Source organism: Triturus cristatus, chromosome 5_1 (assembly GCF_964204655.1).
Source record: "Triturus cristatus chromosome 5_1, aTriCri1.1, whole genome shotgun sequence".
NCBI classification, from domain to species: Eukaryota; Metazoa; Chordata; class Amphibia; order Caudata; family Salamandridae; genus Triturus; species Triturus cristatus.
The window spans coordinates 342,537,717-342,554,947 of record NC_140587.1 but is presented as its reverse complement, the minus strand read 5'-3'; positions in this window follow the sequence as shown (position 1 = coordinate 342,554,947).

Here is a 17,231-nt window from a genome sequence, read left to right as displayed (position 1 = left end):
AGGATGCCAGCACATTATGCCATGTGTAGTCTACCCACATCTACTGTCCATTTGTATGTAGAGCAAGGCATACATTATATATCAACATATGTTTGGGGGTAGACTCACTGTGTCCAACACTGTGCAGCCCTCAATGTCCTTGCCGTGTGAATGGCGCACGGTGTCATGGATGTCACATTGAGGGACATGATCTCACAAACCCACACCCTTCTCACAAGGCCTGTCATGTGCAATCTACAGGGCTGAGATGGCTCTTCGATGGAGAGTAAGGAAAAAAAGACACATATAACACTCTGTGCACTCAGTGATGTGTTCTTGTCAGATTGGGTGGTGACTGTGCAGGCCAGGTGGGCTCACACTGAGAAGGACAGCAGGGACCCACACGGTCATTCACACAAGCAATTATCATCCTGACTCCTGCATTACCAACTTACTGCGTAACTGTATGGCTGACAAGACAATACATGTCCCTCAAATCTTGATGTGCTGGCAGGGAAATGTGTGAAATAGGCTACCTATCCCTCCCACTGGAGAAAGCATGCTAGGCAGTGCATGACAAAACCCCACACTCTCAGGCTCATACTGCAGCAGCTCAACTTCATGTGTGCCCCCCTTGCACTCTCACTCACACTGTTGAAGACTTACCACAACATTTGAGGCACCATATAGCCTTGGATACTGTGTGAGCACCTCGTCCACCAGGACCTCCAGCTCCTCGCTGGTAAAGGGACTGGCCCGTATCTTCTCAGTCCTTGCCATCACTGTGGCCAGGTAAAAGCAGCAGCAGCAGTTGGTGTTGAGGGTTGACAGGCAGCAGTCCCTGGGGGCAGCAGCAGCAGCAGTTGGTGTTGAGGGGTGGCAGGCAGCAGTCCCTGAAGGCAGCAGCAGCAGCAGTTGGTGTTGAGGGGTGGCAGGCAACAGTCCCTGGAGGCAGCAGCGGCAGCAGTTGGTGTTGAGGGGTGGCAGGCAGCAGTCCCTGGAGGCAGCAGCAGCAGTTGGTATTGAGGGGTGGCAGGCAGCAGTCCCTGGAGGCAGCAGCAGCAGCAGCAGCAGGTGAGGGGTCTCAGGCAGCAGGATCTGGAAGCTGTGGAAATGTGAGACTCTCTCCCAGACATATATAGCCCCCTGGAGCAGTTTCACTGGTTCCAAGCTGCTGCAATTGGTGTTCCAGGTCAGCCTTTTTCAAATGCATCCAATGACCGGCTCCATGGTGGCGGAGCACGCCTATCGCGAAATTCAAAATTGCATCAGGCTACCGCAATAGCGTTTCCCATTGGCTGTAAGGGCATGGTCCATGGCGGTGACACACAGCAGGGGCAAGGCGGGCGCTACCACAGTGGTGCATCTTTCAATTGCATCCAATGACCGGCCCCGCGGTGGCAGAGCACGCCTACCGCGATTTTCAAAATTGCATTAGGCTACCACGATTGCGGATCCCATTGGCTGTAAGGTCATGGTCCATGGCAGTGACCCACCACAGGGACCAGGCGGTAGCTACCGCGATTTGGATGCCATACCTTGGTGCCTATGACTGGGATTTGGGTGGCGGAGCATGCCAACCGCCATTTGGCACTACATATATATCTATCACTACTGCGATTGTGTCTTGGGCATTGGCAGTGACACACCGCTGGTGCCAGGCAGTAGCTTCCATGATTTAGGTGCCATACATTGGTACCTATGACTGGGATTTGGGTGGGGGGGCATGCCAACCGCCATTTGACAATACATATATATCTATCACTACCGCAATTGTTTCGTGGGCATTGGCAGTGACACACCGCTGGTGCCAGGTGATAGCTACCGCGATTTGGGTGCCATACATTGATGTAAGTGACCGGGATTTGCCTGGTGGAGCACTTTGACAGCACCTATGAACACATCATGCTGTGTCAATGGCCAATGGGCAGTCATCAACAGTGCACAGTGGCCACATGATTAATGGCACATCATTGTGCACTCAATGCCAATGTAACATTTAACACACTGCTGACTACACATGCCATGTTTGTGTATGTGATTTTGTACATTGGCATGTACTCCCTCACATGTCACTTGTGATATTTATGGGCATGTACACAGAACAGTGTTGTTATGGACTCTCCAATGTGTACACATGTCAATGTGTGAAAGTGCAGTGAAAATCACAGCGACGCATGTCTTAATGAAAAATGTGCAGATTTGACTGTCTTATTTTCTTGGACCATGCACACACTTGTTGTTTATGCTCAGCCTGTGGTCATTGTGTTGTTAATGTGTGCCATGTTCAACTTACGCCTGAAGGTGTGTCAGGTACAGCGCCTAGGTATGAGACAGTAGTGTGGCAGTTTTACACATATGCCGTATGAAATACTCTCAGGCCTGCTCTTGCTAGATGTCCCTATGTGCATTCTCATAGTCAGATTTGTTTCGGAGGTACTTGCTGTGTGAAAGAGGACACGTGTACGAGTAGTGTAGCTGAAGGTGTCCCTACATGTAAGGTGATCTGTAACTCAATTGTGATGACAGTCATTGTTGGCGTTGTGTCAGTCAAAACGTAAGATGTTGTGCACATCTCATGGTGTATTGCATTGAAGTGTGTCCACTTTCATCTCAACTACGTGGAGACCAAATCTGCATCAACCCTTCACAGTGCTGGCAGACATGGAGAATGAGGATATCATCCGGAAATTTGGTCTGGATAGAGCCGACCTACAAAACCTATGTGCTATGTTGGAGCCCCACCTGCAGCCTCGCAGAACATATCCAACAGCTTTCATCCCAACATCTAAGGTGATGGTGGGCCTGCAATTTTTCGCCACTGGATCATTCCAGCACACGGTGTCCAGCGCAGGTGGGATGTCGCAACCTATGTTCAGCATTTTGCTGCGTGATGTCCTGTCCGCTATGATGATCTACAAGGACAGATATATCCATTTCCCCAGGGGGCCTGAATTGGTGAATGTGAAGGGAGATTTTTATGCCCATGGACACATCCCCCATGTTGTTGTTGCCATTGATTGCACCCATGTTGGGCTTTTTCCACCACGGGCACGGGAGTACATCTACAGGAATCGTAAACATTTCCACTCAATAAATGTGCAAGTGGTGTGCCAGGCGGACTTGATAATCTCGCACATGTGTGCCAAATTTCCAGGCTCAGTCCATGACTTATACATCATGCGTAACAGCATTGTACCACAGCTGATGGCTAATCTGCTTCCTGAGCATCCATGGATTGTGGGCGAGTATTAGACGTGGGCGGTAAATTCCGTTCCGCTCGTGGAATTTGGGTAATTTTGCTTAGTGGAATTTTTTCTTGTTCGCATTCTCAAAATGCGTGTTCACGAGAAATTTCACCACGAGCACGCAAACAGTGCTCACAAACAGGAAAAAAGCATCGCAAACAAGCATTTCCACGTGTTCATAGAATTTGTGCATTTACCATTTTGCGGAGCTTTGCCTAGCGTGACTATGCAAATTCCGCCCACCGCTAGTGAGTATGCATAGTCAAATAGCGTGCTGTGTGTGTGACATGCTGTCCTCTGCCACAGTAACATTACAATGTTTATCTGTGTTTCTCACACCTAGGTGACTCTGCATTTCCCAACTGTCCTTGGTTGCTGAGCCCACTGCAGAATCCCAGGAAACCAGCTGATGTCTGCTACAATGATGACTATGGGAGGACACGTCGTGTGGTGGAGTGTACTTTTGGTCTCCTGAAGTCATGATTTTGCTGCTGGACAAGACCAGAGGTGCACTGAATGTACGCACCCAGGAAGGTGTGTCAGATTGTAGTGGCATGCTGCATGCTCCACAACCTAGTCATTCACAAGAAGATCCCCTTGATCCTGGATGATGATGAGCAGCCAAGGCTCCCGCCTGCAAACCAACCCGTGTCCAGTGATGAGGACAATGGAGAGGAGGAAGGTGTTGACCTGCGTCAACAGCTCATCAACCGCTACTTCACTTGAAGGTGAGTGACAATGGTACAACGGACCCATTGTCTGATGATGTTGTGAAGGTGTATGTGAGCTTTGTGACTGTAGCCAGTTGTTGACTCAGTGGTGGCTGACAATGTTTCTGGGACAGGGTAGTTTGGAACATCTACAGGATGTGTATGTTGGCACTTGTTTCTCATTGTGATGTGTGCATGTTGGATTAGCTTGATGATAAGTGTTGTGTGATGTCTTTGATGCCACACCCAGACTAGTGAATGTTGTTCTGTTGTGTTTTCCTAGGTCCCTTCAGCCTCTCCTTACCCACATACATTCCATACGCCTGGTACATTGTAATCATGGTGAAGACTGCACATCCTGGAATAAAGACGGAGCAGAAACAACAACATGTGTGTAAGGAGTATGTATTTACAATGGTGATATGCGAGGGGTTGAACATTTACATTGAGGTGATTAGTGAAGCAGTGAGTTGACATTTATGGTAAATAAGAGAATCGAGTAGTCACCACATCAATGTGGTGACCCAGTCCAACAGACAGATGCCATTCACAAGGCAGTGTGGGGAAGGGCAGTCCAAAAAGTCAATGCAGTAGTGAAGAGGGTTGCTGTCATGGCTGGCTCTGTTTCTGATGTTTGGCAGGTGCTTTGCCACGGGATACTCCCAGGGATTTCTTGGGACGGCCCCTTCGTCGCTTGGCAGGGGGGCCTCTGCTGTAGGGCCAGTGGGGTCTGAGGACTCACCCATCTATGTGGCCACAGGGGAGAATTTTGAACTGTCATCCTGCAGCCCAGCAAGGGGAGGGGGAGGTGTTGTTTGTGGCGCAGGCCTGTCACTCAGTACCGCCACTAGCTGGCCCAAGAGGTCCACAATTTGTCCATGGACCTCATCAGCAGGAGGAGCTCGCCGGAATCTTCTTCTGACCAGCCCGTTCTTCCCTGGGCCTGTTCATATGCCCAAAGGAATCTGTTTATAATGTACAGGGCTTTGGTCCCAGGCTCTGGTTGTCTGTGAGTGACCCTGCCCGGCTGCCACAGATCTGTTACCTCACCACTGTAGGCACCTGCATCCTCTCTCTACCCTCCTCAGTTGGTGGTGTGGGGTGGTCATCCTCTGTGAAAGGGGGAGTGTTGCAGGCAGCACGGGTGGTGGTGGTGGTGGAGGACGTACATGCCATAACAGCAGGGGTCTGTGTAGCTGTTGCTATTGCTACAGTTGTGGTCCTTGCTGCTCTGCCCACATGGCACTTACACATGGCATTCAGTGCTGTGCATGATTGTGCACAGACCTTATTCTACATGTGAATTGGTGTGTCACACTTTGGTTGCTTTGACAGTTACATTTGCTGAGCTGTCTGCACACTGTGAGTGGCAATAGGATCTGTGTGTATTTTTTTGTGATGAGAGGGCTGGTGATGTCATATGGCACCATGCTTTTTGTGAGGAATGGCTGGGTGCATGTACCTGCTACTTACCTGTCCTGTTTTCACATTTGGGTTGGATTTGTGACACATCTCTGAGTGTGTGTGGTGGAGGCTTCCATCCTGCTCAGGGGTGGGACAAGAGGGCATGATATGTCTACCTACCTGTTAGTTTGAAGTGTACAATGCAACGGCTGCCACATGCATCTGGGTGGGAGGGAGTGCTCCATCTTGATGAGCTGGGGAACAAGGGTGCCTGATGGCACTGTGGTCTTTCCACCCCCAGACCCCATTCCTGTTAAGATGGCTGCTTACCTGTTAGTTTGATGTGAGCAATGCAATCTCTGCCACATGCCTCGGGGGGAGTGGTCCATCCTACTTAGGTGTGGGAGATAGTGCCTGGTGGGAGTTGTGGTGCAGGACTCCCACCCCCAGACCCCCATCCCTGATTAGTTGGCTGCCTACCTGTTGGTTTGATGTGAGCAATGCAATCTCTGCCACATGCCTCGGGAGGGGAGTGATCCATCCTACTCAGGTGTGGGACAGGGTGCCTGGTGGGAGTTGTGGTGCAGGACTCCCACCCTCAAACAGCCCTCCCTGGGAAGATGGCTACCTACCTTTAAGATTGGTTGGTGAGATACAGTGGCTGCCACATGCTTCTGGGTGGGGGAGTGCTACATCCTGCTCAGGGGTGGGAAAGGGGGGTCTGGTGGGAGTTGTAGTGCAGTCTTCCCACCCACATACACCCCTCCCTGTGAAGATGGCTACCTACCTGGTAGTTTGTTTTTAGTTAGACAATGGCTTCCAAATGCTTCTAGGGGAGTGGTCCATCCTGCACAGGTGTGTGACAGGGGGCATGGTGGGAGTTTTAGTGCAGTCTTTCCACCCCCAGACCCCCTCCCTGTTAAGATGGATACCTATTGTTAGTTTTATGAGAGCAATGCAATGTCTGCCACATGCTTCTGGTGGGGGAAGTGCTCCATCCTGCTGAGCTTTTGGACAAGGGTGCCTGGTGGGAGTTGTGGTGCAGGCCTCCCACCCCCAAACACCCCTTCCTGTTAAGTTGGCTACCTACCTGTAAGTTTGGTAGTTGTAATACAATGGCTGACACATGGTTCTGGGTGGGGGTGAGTGCTCCATCTTGCTCAGGTGTGGAACAGGGGGCTGGTGTGAGTTGTTGTGCAGGCCTCCCACCCCCAAACAGCCTTCCCAGACTAGTGAATGTGTTTCTGTTGTGTTTTCCTAGGTCCCTTCAGCCTCTCCTTACCCACATACATTCCATACGCCTGGTACATTGTAATCATGGTGAAGACTGCACATCCTGGAATAAAGAAGGAGGAGAAACAACAACATGTGTGTAAGGAGTATTTATTTACAATGGTGATATGCGAGGGGTTGAACATTTACATTGAGGTGATTAGTGAAGCAGTGAGTTGACATTTATGGTAAATAAGAGAATCGAGTAGTCACCACATCAATGTGGTGACCCAGTCCAACAGACAGATGCCATTCACAAGGCAGTGTGGGGAAGGGCAGTCCAAAAAGTCAATGCAGTAGTGAAGAGGGTTGCTGTCATGGCTGGCTCTGTTTCTGATGTTTGGCAGGTGCTTTGCCACGGGATACTCCCAGGGATTTCTTGGGACGGCCCCTTCGTCGCTTGGCAGGGGGGCCTCTGCTGTAGGGCCAGTGGGGTCTGAGGACTCACCCCTCTATGTGGCCACAGGGGAGAATTTTGAACAGTCATCCTGCAGCCCAGCAAGGGGAGGGGGAGGTGTTGTTTGTGGCGCAGGCCTGTCACTCAGTACCGCCACTAGCTGGCCCAAGAGGTCCACAATTTGTCCATGGACCTCATCAGCAGGAGGAGCTCGCCGGAATCTTCTTCTGACCAGCCCGTTCTTCCCTGGGCCTGTTCATATGCCCAAAGGAATCTGTTTATAATGTCCAGGGCTTTGGTCCCAGGCTCTGGTTGTCTGTGAGTGACCCTGCCTGGCTGCCACAGATCTGTTACCTCACCACTGTAGGCACCTGCATCCTCTCTCTACCCTCCTCAGTTGGTGGTGTGGGGTGGTCATCCTCTGTGAAAGGGGGAGTGTTGCAGGCAGCACTGGTGGTGGTGGTGGTGGAGGATGTACATGCCATAACAGCAGGGGTCTGTGTAGCTGTTGCTATTGCTACAGTTGTGGTCAGGGGGCGATGGGGTCCTGGGACCGGTTGCGCCCTGGCACACCAGATGGGCCGGCTCGGAGCTCCTCGTCCTCTGAATCCCGGGAGTCAACATCCGAGAGTCTAATTTCCGGGGGGGAGACTGGCTCTGCAGGTTTCTGGTGTTGTCCTCTGCAGTCAGTTCTTGGTCACCTGTGGGACAGATGGGAACTGGTCATTGTAGTGCACCCAGCAAGCTTTGTGTTAGCTGTGTATTATTCACTGTTTGTACACCACACAGTTTACTAATCATCACATTGTTTGTATGTGCACTACTGTGCCTCCTGACATGATGTTGAGTTACATGCATTACTTGTCCATGGTGTGAGGTGTCAAAACATACCATGCGTCATGTGCATGTTTTGTGATAACAGGGACATGTTGCCATCTAGGGACTAGTGCAACAAAGATTTTCTGTGACGCCTCTTTGTTGATTACTCTGCCCTGGCCGATGTTACATCTGAGCATGAACTGGCCATTGTTATCTCATGCATACCTTTGTCATGTCATGAGCAAATCTGAATTTGTACCACCAGCCATGCTTTCTTTGTTTTCATATGGTCCTTGCTGCTCTGCCCACATGGCACTTACACATGGCATTCAGTGCTGTGCATGATTGTGCACAGACCTTATTCTACATGTGAATTGGTGTGTCACACTTTGGTTGCTTTGACAGTTACATTTGCTGAGCTGTCTGCACACTGTGAGTGGCAATAGGATCTGTGTGTATTTTTTTGTGATGAGAGGGCTGGTGATGTCATATGGCACCATGCTTTTTGTGAGGAATGGCTGGGTGCATGTACCTGCTACTTACCTGTCCTGTTTTCACATTTGGGTTGGACTTGTGACACATCTCTGATTGTGTGTGGTGGAGGCTTCCATCCTGCTCAGGGGTGGGACAAGAGGGCATGATATGTCTACCTACCTGTTAGTTTGAAGTGTACAATGCAACGGCTGCCACATGCATCTGGGTGGGAGGGAGTGCTCCATCTTGATGAGCTGGGGAACAAGGGTGCCTGATGGCACTGTGGTCTTTCCACCCCCAGACCCCATTCCTGTTAAGATGGCTGCTTACCTGTTAGTTTGATGTGAGCAATGCAATCTCTGCCACATGCCTCGGGGGGAGTGGTCCATCCTACTTAGATGTGGGACATAGTGCCTGGTGGGAGTTGTGGTGCAGGACTCCCACCCCCAGACCCCCATCCCTGATTAGATGGCTGCCTACCTGTTGGTTTGATGTGAGCAATGCAATCTCTGCCACATGCCTCGGGAGGGGAGTGATCCATCCTACTCAGGTGTGGGACAGGGTGCCTGGTGGGAGTTGTGGTGCAGGACTCCCACCCTCAAACAGCCCTCCCTGGGAAGATGGCTACCTACCTTTAAGATTGGTTGGTGAGATACAGTGGCTGCCACATGCTTCTGGGTGGGGGAGTGCTACATCCTGCTCAGGGGTGGGACAGGGGGTCTGGTGGGAGTTGTAGTGCAGTCTTCCCACCCACATACACCCCTCCCTGTGAAGATGGCTACCTACCTGGTAGTTTGTTTTTAGTTATACAATGGCTTCCAAATGCTTCTAGGGGAGTGGTCCATCCTGCACAGATGTGTGACAGGGGGCATGGTGGGAGTTGTAGTGCAGTCTTTCCACCCCCAGACCCCCTCCCTGTTAAGATGGATACCTATCGTTAGTTTGATGAGAGCAATGCAATGTCTGCCACATGCTTCTGGTGGGGGAAGTGCTCCATCCTGCTGAGCTTTTGGACAAGGGTGCCTGGTGGGAGTTGTGGTGCAGGCCTCCCACCCCCAAACACCCCTTCCTGTTAAGTTGGCTACCTACCTGTAAGTTTGGTAGTTGTAATACAATGGCTGACACATGGTTCTGGGTGGGGGTGAGTGCTTCATCCTGCTCAGGTGTGGAACAGGGGGCCTGGTGTGAGTTGTTGTGCAGGCCTCCCACCCCCAAACAGCCTTCCCAGGGAAGATGGCTACCTACCTGTAAGTTTGGTTGGTGAGATACAATGGCTGCCACATGCTTCTGGGTGGGGGGAGTGCTACATCCTGCTCGGAGTGGGACAGGGGGTCTGGTGGGAGTTGTTGTGCAGGCCTCCCACCCCCACACAGCCCTCCCAGGGAGGATGGCTACCTGCCTGTAAGTTTGTTTGTAGTGATACGATGGCTTCCAACTGCTTCTGGGGGGAGTGCTCCATCCTGCTCAGGTGTGTGACAGGGGGCATGGTGGGAGTTGTTGTGCAGGCCTCCCACCCCCAAACAGCCCTCCCAGGGAAGATGGCTACCCACCTGTTGGGTGAGGGTGAACCATAAGATGGCTGCCAACTGCTTCTGGGTTAGTATGGAGTGCTCCATCCTGCTCAGGGGTGGGACAGGGGGCATGGTGGGAGTTGTAGTGCTGGTTGCTTGGACACATGCAACCCTGTAAATGTCGGCTACCTTTGTGGTGATTCAGATGGAGTGAATGTTCCATCTGTGGGACATGTGTTGGTTATTGTGGTGCATATGGATATACTTTGGCCTCTGAGATGTGGCTTTGTACTTGTGCTGGACAGTACATAGCTGTGTAATGGTCTACATGTGTTTGTACTTACCAGCCTGCACTCCCCCGGCTATTCACGTGAAACTCTCTAGATGCAGTATGGCAAGCACCTTCTACTCCCATGCAGTGAATGTTTTGGGTGCAATGGAAGGGCTACCACCAGTCCTCTGAGCCAGCTCACAGTTCTTGCTCCTCTTCTCTTTCACAACCCTCTTGAAGTCATGCCACCGCTGCATGATTTCCTTTTTTGTTCACGGGGTGGTCCCTACTGCATTGACCTTATTGACTATCCTTTCCCTCTTTTGTGTTCTTGTGGCTTATGGTGTCTGTTGGACCAAGATACCAAACACTTGTGGTTCTACTCTGATTATCTCATCTACCATGACTGTCAACTCACTCTCTGTGAATTTGGGCATTGTCTGTGTTGCCATGGTGTGTGATGTGCAAAGGGGTTCTAGGTGCAGGGGTGTAAGTGGTGTGGGTGATGGTGATGTGTAGGGTGTGTGATGTGCAGGGGAGTTAGAGGTGCAGGTGTGGAAGTGGTGGTGGTGCTGTGTGTGATGTCAGTAGTGATCTGTGTTGATTTGCCTCTCCTTTGTGCTCTGGTGTTGGGCCCTTCAGTTGTGGAGTATTGCAAATGATTCTGGTCAGGAAAGGGGCTGGTTTTATACTCAGCTATGTGGGTGTGTCCAAATGGGGTATTGCTGTCAGGTGTGTAGTGTGGATTGTCCTGGGATTTGTATTTTTGTAGTTGCCATGTGGTTGTGTCATTGGGGTGTGTTAGGTGTTTTTGGGGGCATGGATAGTTTGCTGTGTGCACTTTGTGGCATTGTTGTGACTTTTTTCTGTCGACCGACATATTTGTAACGGAGCGTCTGCAGCAGTGGCCATGCTGCGTAAATTACCTTGGTCACATCGGGGATATCATAATTTTCCGTGCGGTGTCTCCGCTGTCCTGGAGGCAATTTGGTTGTTTTCGGTTTTCGCCTTCTCCACCCGCTATGGGCGGTTTTTCGGTGGCTCTTACCGCCGCAGTCGTTTTTTTGGGGCGCTGGATCCGAATCGGACTGTCTGTTTTGCCGCGGTACCAGCGGGCAGTTGTTTTTCGCTACCATGGCGGTCGGGGTGGTTTTCTGACTGCCATCCTAATGGGCCCCAATGTTTCCATCTGTTTGCACTCTCCATCATCTGACTTCCCTGTGCATCTGCTGTATGCAATATATAATTCGGATCTTCTTCTCTGTATCCATTCTTTACCTTCAACACAAGGGCTTTGTATCCTATTCTGTACCCACCACAAGCACTCTCAATTTCTACAGCTATCCAATTTTTACCTTGACTCCATGGATTGGCTCTATACATGAGTTCCCCATATCCATTCTCAAAATTCACTTCCCCTCCACCCTCATGTCTCTACAAGCATTCTCAACATATGTTCCTCACCGAAATTCATACTCCAAATACACAATCTACAAACCATTGTTGTAATATTCAATTATCCACAACCACTACTGCTTTCCACATTCATTCTTCACATGCCATTTCACACACCTTGCTCTATGATCTCTTGTTCCTCAGTTCATATCCCATGTCAATGATTGTTTAGCCCTCTAAACATCTGCTCTCCGCATACTTCATAAACATGAATATATGGTCACCATATGGACTCTTTATCAAGATTTACTCTCTACGTCATTCCCTTAAATTTTAAACCTGATCTTACTAATGCCTTCACAACGCTTATTTATTTACCCTCTTAGATCAATGTTCACTATATAGGCAATGCCACTGGAATTACGCAGCATGAGAGGGCTAAATTATGTGGTAGCGATGACTCAATTATGCGTAAGAAAAGTCAAATTATGTGACTTAATGCAGCACATTTTGTGACACTATTACTTCATTATTTTCTAACTTTTACTCGTGTTAACACTGTCTTACCAATCATTTTATCTCATTAGTACCACAAAATACAGCAATAAGCCACTGAAAGTGACTAGTCAACCTTTGCGAAGGACCTTCTACTCTGTAGCAACACCTTATTGAGTTTGTTAAAAAAAATCCGTTTTTGCTAGAAGCAAAAAGTTTTTGTGAAAATCTGCAAATTATGCAGCAGATGATGGATTATTTAACTCACCTCATTCCATCACCCACAGCTCTTACCCAATCACAGTTCTCATTCACCTAATGCCACTTACACCATATGTTTACCACTCACATCCTAAATGCTAAATAATATACCAGTCTGACTGTCGCTTTCCATCAAGCACATATAATACCATAGGTGTTACTTTTCATTCCTTTTATTGACGAGAACCATGCAATACCATTCTCACTAGTCTCTTCCAGTGACACAACCATTTTTCTCAGCCACTTGCTACACTTACCCTTAACTATGTAATGCAACTCAGTTTCTATTTTCAACAGTTGCTCTGAATACAACTCATACCCACTCAGCACCACGTGGTCACACCCACTAACTGCACTACTTACTGATATTGCCATCACCACACAACACTGTAGTGATTCAAATCATGTACATCCATCCACCCACTCAGGTTCAGGTACTCAGATTTCTTACACTACCATTTCATTCACTTCACTGACATCACTTACCATTGTTTTATTACTTCATTCAATACATTAACTCACCCATTCAACATCAACCACTTGCTGACCGACCCACTCGCAATGGACCGGTGAGTAGACAAAATATCGGAAATGTAATATCGATATACAGAAATATCGAAGTCAAAATATCGATGGAACAATATATCTCTGTCAACAATATCGATGTAAAAAATGTCGAGATTGTGATGTGTAGTAAAATATCGAGGTATAGTATATCGAAAGACATAATATCGTGTAGTAAAAATATCGAAAAAGTATAGTATTAAGTCACTTTGTGATTTGTAAAAAATTATTGTTTAGAAGTGTCAGCAAATGTTTATTTAAGTGTATTAAAAATAACAATTTTCTTTCTATTAATATAATTTTTTAAATTTTGATATATAATTTTAGGAGCGGGATGTTGGGTTTATAGGGGATAAGGGTGGGGAGTGTTTTAAAAAAATATATTTGAAATAAAATATTTTAATAAATTTTTGTAGAATTTAAATTTAAATTTTGAACAAAATTCAATTATTTAAAATTTAATTGTGAAAAAAAAATTTTTAGTGGGATGTTGTGTATATAGGGGTTAAGGGTGGGGAGTATTTTGGAAATAAATATTATATTTAATATTTTAGGATATAATTATTTAACTATTATTAATATAATTTTTTAAATTTGGATATATAATTTTAGGAGCGGGATGTTGGGTTTATAGGGGATAAGGGTGGGGAGTGTTTTAAAAATATATATTAGAAATAAAATATTTTAATAAATATTTGTATAATTTGAATTTAAATTTTGAACAAAATAGTAATATTTAAATTTTAATAATGAAAAAAAATATTGTTAGTGGGATGTTGTGTATATAGGGGTTAAGGGTGGGGAGTGTTTTGGAAATAAATATTAAATTTAATATTTTAGGATATAAATTTAGAAATATTATATTTAAAAAAAAATAAAAAAATTCAAATGTGTTTTTAAATTTTAAATGTGAAAATTGTAATAATAAAATAAATGTAATCAGTGGGATTTTGGGGTTATAGGGGATAAGGGTGGGGAGTGTATTAGATATATATTTAATATTTAATATTTAATTAAAAAAAAAAATTTCAAATTTGGTATGAAAATTTAAAATTAAAAATTTTAGTAATAAAATTTAATAATTTATGATATAAATTTTGAAATATTATATTTAGAAATAAAAACATTTCAAATTAGTTTTAAAATTTTACATGTGAAAATTGTAATAAGAAAATAAATGTAATACGTGGGATTTTGGGGTTAAAGGGGATAAGGCTGGGGAGTGTTTTAGATATATATTTATTATTTAATATTGAATTCAAAAAAATTTACATTTAAAATTTTGTATTAAAATTTACAATTAAACATTTTACTAATAAAATACATTTAATAAGTGGGATTTTGGGGTTATAGGGGATAAGGGTGGGGAGTGTTTTTGAGAAATATTTAATATTTTATAAAAAAAAAATAGAAATTTAATTTTTGAGTTTAAAAATTAAAATTAAATAAATTACTAATACAATAAATTTCATAAGTGGGAATTGGGGGTTATAGGGGATAAGGGTGGGGAGTGCATTCAAAATATATGTAATATTTTATTTTTGAAAAATATAATGCAAAGTTCTAATTTCTTAATAAAAGTAAATTTTAATATTTTTAATAATAAAAAAAATTTCATAAGTGGTATTTTGGGGTTATAGGGGATAAGGGTGGGGAGTGTTTTATAAATATATCAAAATTTTATTATTCATAAAAAATTATTTCCATTTAGAAATGTTATTTTAATTAACATTTAACAATTTTAAGAAGATAATTCATTTAATAAGAGTGATGTAGGATTTATAGGGGATAAGGGTGGGTAGTGTTTACAAATTAGTAATTGTTTGAAAAAATCTAACATATATAGTAATCCTAATTCAATATAGATTGGAGTGGGAATAGTAAATTATTTATGGTCACTGTCCAGCACCTACTGTAATTTTTTATAGACTGGAGTGGGAATAGTAAATTATTTATGGTCACTGTCCAGCACCTACTCAAATGTATTATAGACTGGAGTGGGAATAGTAAATTATTTATGGTCAGTGTCCAGCACCTACTCTAATTTATTATAGACTGGAGTGGGAATAGTAAATTAGTTATGGTCAGTGTCCAGCACATACTCTAATTTATTGTAGACTGGAGTGGGAATAGTAAATTTTTTATGGTTAGTGTCCAGCACCTACTCTAATTTATTATAGACTGGAGTGGGAATAGTAAATTAATTATGGTCAGTGTCCAGCACATACTCTAATTTATTATAGACTGGAGTGGGAATAGTAAATTAGTTATGGTCAGTGTACAGCACCTACTCTAATTTATTATAGACTGGAGTGGGAATAGTAAATTAGTTATGGTTAGTGTCCAGCACCTACTCTAATTTATTATAGACTGGAGTGGGAATAGTAAATTATTTATGGTCACTGTCCAGCACCTACTGTAATTTTTTATAGACTGGAGTGGGAATAGTAAATTATTTATGGTCACTGTCCAGCACCTACTCTAATTTATTATAGACTGGAGTGGGAATAGTAAATTATTTATGGTCACTGTCCAGCACCTACTGTAATTTTTTATAGACTGGAGTGGGAATAGTAAATTATTTATGGTCACTGTCCAGCACCTACTCTAATTTATTATAGACTGGAGTGGGAATAGTAAATTATTTATGGTAACTGTCCAGCACCTACTGTAATTTTTTATAGACTGGAGTGGGAATAGTAAATTATTTATGGTCACTGTCCAGCACCTACTCTAATTTATTATAGACTGGAGTGGGAATAGTAAATTAGTTATGGTCAGTGTCCAGCACCTACTCTAATTTATTATAGACTGGAGTGGGAATAGTAAATTATTTATGGTCACTGTCCAGCACCTACTCTAATTTTTTATAGACTGGAGTGGGAATAGTAAATTATTTATGGTCAGTGTCCAGCACATACTCTAATTTATTATAGACTGGAGTGGGAATAGTAAATTTTTTATGGTTAGTGTCCAGCACCTACTCTATTTTATTATAGACTGGAGTGGGAATAGTAAATTATTGATGGTCACTGTCCAGCACCTACTCTAATTTTTTATAGACTGGAGTGGGAATAGTAAATTATTTATGGTCAGTGTCCAGCACCTACTCTAATTTATTATAGACTGGAGTGGGAATAGTAAATTATTTATGGTTAGTGTCCAGCACCTACTCTAATTTATTATAGACTGGAGTGGGAATAGTAAATTATTTATGGTCACTGTCCAGCACCTACTCTAATTTTTTATATACTGGAGTGGGAATAGTAAATTATTTATGGTTAGTGTCCAGCACCTACTCTAATTTATTATAGACTGGAGTGGGAATAGTAAATTATTTATGGTCAGTGTCAAGCATCTACTTTTATTTATTATAGAGTGGAGTGGGAATAGTAAATTGTTTATGGTCAGTGTCCAGCAACTACTCTAATCTGTCTGGTATTTAATTTAATTAAATTACATTGATATAGTAGTTATAAAAATATATTTAAGTGAATATTATTTGTATTGTATGTTTATATATTGGATTTGTAGTAATTAATTCTATATTTATAGTTTAGGATAATATATACATGTAACCTTTTAATTTGATATGTTTGGAATATTTAATATTATTATTAGGAAAAATATATGAATATTTTGTATTGGAATAATGGGTAATGGCATTCTGTAATTTTATAATATTGATTGATTTGTAATTTTTTATAAAATAATTATTCTATATGTTAAATATTCATAATAGAAGATTAATATTAATAATCAGAGAAACACAATTCATAAGACAAGAACATGGTTTTTATTGTAGTTTTTTAAATTTGTTATTGTTTATTCATTTGAGTAAGATCATTCAGAAATAGTATTATTTACATTGTAATTACATTCAAACATATTGAATATAGGTCAGAACAAATTTTATGTACATTAAGTATATTTTCAAACATTTTTAAGTAAATTATAAAGATTATTAATAATGTTGTACAATGTAGTGTTTTAAATTAAAATTAACATAGCAATAGGTTTTGTAAATCTTTATACAAAACTTTTAACAAATATTTTCATATATAAACATTTTAATATTTGTAGTACAAACATGTTATACCTTTTTTATTAATATTAATATGTAAAATATTAATATTAATTATTTTTACAATGTTTTCGAAACAAACATCTTTTTAACATAAATAAAATTTTAGCATTTATGCAAAAAAAAATTTAACAATTTTTCATACATTGTTCTGTAGTATTATCTTTTTAGAAATTATAATAATAAATATTTTAAATTTTAAAATATTTATTAATATAATTTTACAAATTAGGAACATTTGTTGACAATTTGTAGGTAAATTAAAAAAATAGGTATATTTTTACTAAATAATATAAAATATTTGTGTGTGAATTTACTGTTTTACCTGATTTATTTAGGGCTTTTTA